Raw genomic sequence first — 6,000 nt, 5'->3', positions numbered from 1 at the left:
TTCCAGCGAAAGTTTACGTTACAAATTTTTTAACAACACACGGTGAATGCAAACTTTGTTTTTCCCAAACAAAATTTGTATGGATTATCGTTAAAAATAATCTCTCTCCGCCGACTTTCCCCTGCAACCCGGCGAAGCCCCTCATTCGATTTAGCTTTTCCGCATATTCACTTCGGGACGGGTTGAAGCTCACTAGAAGAGCACTTTCCCGCAAGAGAGATCGCGTGGGAGGGAAAATATGGGAGCCTAAAAAACAAACTTTGATGACGATAACGATGACGGTAAAATCAACAAAAGCTGGCCCGCGTGCTCGTAAATGAAAAAAAATACGGAAAACATTACGAGAGGGATAATTTATTCTAAACATCATTAAATGGCGCCCGAGCCTAAATAGTAGCAAAAAAAAAACATTCGCCTTCATTCGCTTTTTTTTTTGTTCGTCATGTCTTGTCTGGCCCCAAGCTGACGCTCCCAGCTGTTGTCACGCTATTTCTCGATAAATTCCAATAATTTTTCAAATGCGTACCTAGGGCGCGGGGAGATGTAGACTACTGCGAAACCCATGGGTGGTCACAATTTAGACTAAATACTGTACCCTCGTTAATTAAAATTGATCGTACCAGTATCGGCAATAGTCGGGTGAGGGTTTATTTCGAGGTTTTTCCAGGCCAGAGAAAGAGAAATTACGACCGTTTGTCAGCCAACTTTGGAAATGAAATTACTCAGCCGTCCTCCCTCCTCGTGTACCCGTGCCGAAACCCGGTGGTTCGGTACGTGAACTTGTGCGTCACTAGTACTAATGATTGGTAAAAGTTTTGTTATTAATTATTATTAAAATTGTTCATACTTCCAAGAATCCTCAAAATTCATTACTTCACTCCAAAGTATAAGCACAGCATCTTAATTCATTTTTATGGATGATAACATTCCAATTTATTACCAAACCACTGACAAAATACTTACTTTCATTCCTTCTTCGGTTCGCTACTGCCCTCGAAATGAATCGAATATGTAAATTGGAAATTGTTAGACCTTTGAGCAAATCTGCGTCAAATTACCCGGGGCAGCCCCAACCCTATCCGAATTAATTATACTTTGTATATAAGGAAGCTTCTATCCAAAACTGAAATTGTCATTTTCTTATCACCAATTCGAATTACGACTTATTTTTTTATGAGGGCTTTTACGTTGCTGGAAGATCAAATAACTTTCTGGGAAAAACAACATTGAGATAGACTGAAAAAAAACTTACTCATAAATTGAATTTAATATTGAAAACTAGAAAGGTGGCATCAGAGAAACGACTGGGCTGTTACCGTAGGACTATGAAATTATTGCCGGCGAGAACAAACATAATAGAAATTTAGGAAGGAACTCCTAACACTTTAAGGACCGGGAAGAAATATGTACGACATACGCCTGGGACCGCACGTTTTGACCTGTGTGGAGTTGCTTGCTTTGCTTGCATGTTTTTAAGCGGCTTCAAACTTTGCAGTTCATTTGCCTCTATGTGTTAAGTTAGCGGATGAAAGTTCAGCGGATAAAAGTTTTTGTTGTGTGTAAGTTTCTGTTTAACGTCTTTCTGGATTTAATGAAAAATGAATTATTTCAGTTGAAATAAATTGATTGTTTATCAAGTAACAACTTTCAAAATCATGCTCATTAGATAGAGAATTGAATCATTCATCTTTCCACATAATTCTTTTTTTTTGTTGATCGTGACAGAAAAAAGTTATAGACTGAAACGTGAGCATGGGCCAATATAGGAAAATAGACAGAATTTTGAAAATAAAAAAAAGTGTTCGAATAGAGCTATCGAAGTTATACGATAGAGAAATATTTCACCTATCTTCCAGCCACTATTTGATTAATCAGAAAAGGGTCTGAGAAAAGTTATAGGTTAAGTTGTATGGGAGGGAGTCAACCGCGAGTAATCGGTTTTCTACCTTTTAACCATAGAATTAGGAAATTGTTCATATATAGTTATAAAAATATAGTTAAGAATTCGTCTCCTTAAAACTTATGTAACTGAGCCTGTAAAAATAAACAAATTAATAAAAAATAAGTTGTATGGGAGAAATTGATTATTTTAAAGAAAATTGAAAAAAGTTATTTGTAAGGACAGAAAACACATTTTCGAGATAGTACTCATTCGATAAAAAATATTTTTATTTATCTTTAGCCGAATTTTCATTGGTCCGAAAAGGGTATGAGAAAAGTTATTGGGCAAAACGTTCACGTGTTGGACGGGGGAAAGAGTTTAGCTGGGTAAGAAAGTAAAAAGTAAAAAAGAAGTGAAAATTTCTATTGTATACAAATTTTGACTATTTTTCGAATCTCTATCCATAGGATCTATGGTGGAAAACGTACCTTTCAATTCTTAGCACGCCATTCTCAATAGCAATGAGATAAAAAATTGAAATAAATACTGAAAGTGCATCTTACTATGATCTATCGAGAAATATAATCAAAAAAAATCCCGAAAAATAGATTTTTCTAGTATTTAGAGATTCAGTACTACTAAAATTCGAATTGAAATGTACTCCTACGCCTTTTATAGATATGTGTGATTTTTTTTTAGATAATAATAAGATAGTTCTCCTATTTGGTTCACTATAAGAGCTATAGTGAAAAAATGATTTTTTTTCTTTTTTTTTTCATTCTCAATAGGCTTGGAAATGAAAATTTGAGAAAATACTCAAAGAACATCTACTAAGGTGTACCGCGACAAATTATAACAAAATTTTATTCCCTGCGTAAACAAATCCTGGGTGTATAGAATTTTTTAGAGTTTTCAAAACTGTTTTTCGATGATTATTCATTGAACTATTCATTATCGAATACGAATTCGAAATTTTTAGTTCATACAATAATATCTCAGTACTGAATGGTCCACAACAACGTTCTAGAAATCATATGAAAGATAGTTGATAACGTTAATTGGATTTGCTATCTTTGAAAAAACAGAAAGAAATCGATTTCTCATTTCTTCCCGATATTTCTATCTGCTACATCTACACACATCGAAATTCAAATTTCTTCTTCTCTGTAAAATATTCCGTGTAAATCGATGTAAATTATGCTTTAAAGAGATTTATATCCCATCTCATGAGTAGGTATTTCACGATTTTAAAGCATTTCAATAATCGCCTAAAAATTTCGACTTCGCACTCTGTTCCTTCATTTTTTTTTTTTTGATTGTGGAAAAGTTCTATTTCCATTTTCTATAAAACTTATTAATTTCCCTCCTACAACTTGTATACATTTTGGCCCATACCTTTTCTCAGTCCTTTGAAATATTGGTTTTTAAATTTTCTTTAAATTAATTAATTTTCCCCATACACGTTGTATAGGTCTTGGGCTATATCTTTTCTTAGGCCCTTTTCCGACCAATGGAAATTTTGCTAAAGATAGTTAAAAATATTCTATATCGAATAAGTACTATCTCGAGAAAGTGTTTTGGGTCCTTTTAAATAACTTTTTTTCAATTTTCTTTAACATAATTAAATTCTTCCATACAACTTGGCTCATAACTTTTCTCATACCCTTTTTCGATCAATAAAATTGCGGCTGGAAGATAGGTAAAATATTTCTCTATCGAATAACTTCGATAACTCTATTCGAACAACTTTTTTTGATTTTCAAAATTCTGTAAATTTCCCTAAATTGACCCATGCTTACGTTTCAGTCTATAGCTTCTCTCTGTCACGATCAAGAAAAAAATGAATGATGTGGAACGATGAATGATTCAATTCTCTATCTAATGAGCATGATTTTGAAGGTTGTTACTTGATAAACAATCAATTTATTTCAACTGAAATAGTTCATTATTCATAAAATCCAGCAAGACGTTGAATAGAAACTTGCACACAACAAAAACTTTTATCCGCTAATTTCACACAAGTCCATAAAGAAGGCACGCGGAAATGAGAAATCTCGTGAGCGGTCCGCAAAGTGTTAAGTGCAAATACACTACATATCATAATGTGCGAAAAATATCGAGTATTTTTTGGGTTTCCAGCGATGTGTAAAAGCTCGGTTGAAATGAAATGTATACATATAGGGTATAATAACTATCTTCAAAACATAAAAATAATCGAAAAATCGAACATACCTACGGAACAATCTGTATTTATGAAGATTTTTCACACATTTTGAAACCGAGAATCTGTTGACAGATATTTTGGGTTTCATACAGATTTACAGATTTTTGAAAATAGCGGTCCAATATTTGTTATGGGTCGATGTCGATAATATTTTTTCGCATTCCACCATTTTATTCATATATAATTCTAATCAGTCTGAATGAGAGTCATTTTTGCATTCATATGTAGCGTGAAGTCTTTTTTTTTTTTGTCTTTATTTAAAAAACTTTCAGCCATAGGCTGGTTCGTCAGCGTGAAGTGCTGCTCTCTCATGTTCGATCTAAGGTGAAAAGATGCAAGTCTGTGTCAGCTCAACAATAAATATATAACACTAGCTGACCCGTCAAACATCGTCCCGCACAGAATTTATTTTTCGTTATCACATTCACGTTCAGTAAGCGCACGTTCTTGGGTCCAATCGCATAACTGTTTATTGATTGATTTTCTAACCTACCCTTTAAAATTGCCTTTTACTATAAAATTCCTAGTACTTCTACCAAAACTCGTCATTATGATATAAGCTTATTTTCAGACACAATTCTCATTCAAGATTTTTCAACCACTTGCATATAACAGGTTTATCCGTTACATGGAATAAATGTTTGATACAGAAAATATGATAGAATAAAGACAGCCCTAAATCGGATAATTCCTTTCTCGAGTTTTGCTCTTATCAAAACATTCGGTGATCCATTTTTATTTATATAGATAGAAGAAGATGTAGGAGTGCGTTTTATAACACTATTCTTCAGAGAGAGGGGAGAAGTGTCTATCTACCATAGGAACGTTTCGTGCCCTCTATAACCTTCACATGCCGAATTCGGCTTTATTTGCTTGAATAGTTTTCGAGTTATGCAGAAATTTGTGTTTTATTTGTACGGCAGCTCCCCCTTAAAGGGGGGTAGAGTGTTTAACCACCGTAGAAACATTTATTGCACCCTAAAACCTCCACATGCCAAATTTGGTTTCATTTGCTTGATGAATTCTCGAGTAATGCAGAAATTTGTGTTTCATTTGTATGACAGCCCCCCCCCCTCTCAGAGAGGAGGGAGAGGTTGCGAACTATCATAAGAACCTTCCCCAACCCCAAAAGCCCCTACATACCAATTTTCATGTCAATCGGCTCAGTAGTTTCCGAGTTCATAAGAATCCGACAGACAGAAAGACAGAAAGACAGACAGACATCACTCCATTTTTTTAAACGGTTTTATTTAGCTTGCCCTGTAATCTGTTTGTATGTTTGTATGTTTGTAACGTGTTTGTCTGTAGCGCTGACCCACATCAATAGAAATTTGACCCCCTTTCTATTGGCCGATTGATCTGGAATTTGGAACACACCTTTATCTCTGTATTCATTATAAAACTGCGTATTTCATGATCTTGACAATTCAAGATGGCGGCCGCTACAAAATGGCGGATCACATATTTTCTCAAAACCTCATCGATATGGGTTTTCCGAAACCCCATCAATATGGGTATTAAATGAAAGTGCTTGACTAGTAGAACACAGTTATTTATGAAAAATATAAACCCAAGATGTCTGCCTCTACAAAATGGCGGACTACATATAATGTCAAAACCCCGTTAATATGGGTATAAAATGAAAGGGCTTGACGAGTAGAATACGTTTATTATGAAAAATGCAAATTTAAGATGGCTGCCACTACCAAATGGTGGACTATATATTTTCTCAAAACATCATTAATATGGGTATCAAATGAAAGGGCTTGAATAGTAGATCAAAGCAGATCATGAAAAATCCAAGTCCAAGATGGCCGCAATCACAAAATAGCAAATTACTTTATTAAACGGTTTCATTTAGCTTGAACTGTTTGTATGTCTGTAGGGTTGTCCC

This window comes from Toxorhynchites rutilus, chromosome 2, assembly GCF_029784135.1.
Source record: "Toxorhynchites rutilus septentrionalis strain SRP chromosome 2, ASM2978413v1, whole genome shotgun sequence".
Lineage (NCBI taxonomy): Eukaryota > Metazoa > Arthropoda > Insecta > Diptera > Culicidae > Toxorhynchites > Toxorhynchites rutilus.
The sequence above is the reverse complement of the archived record's forward strand: the minus strand, read 5'-3'. Positions refer to the sequence as shown.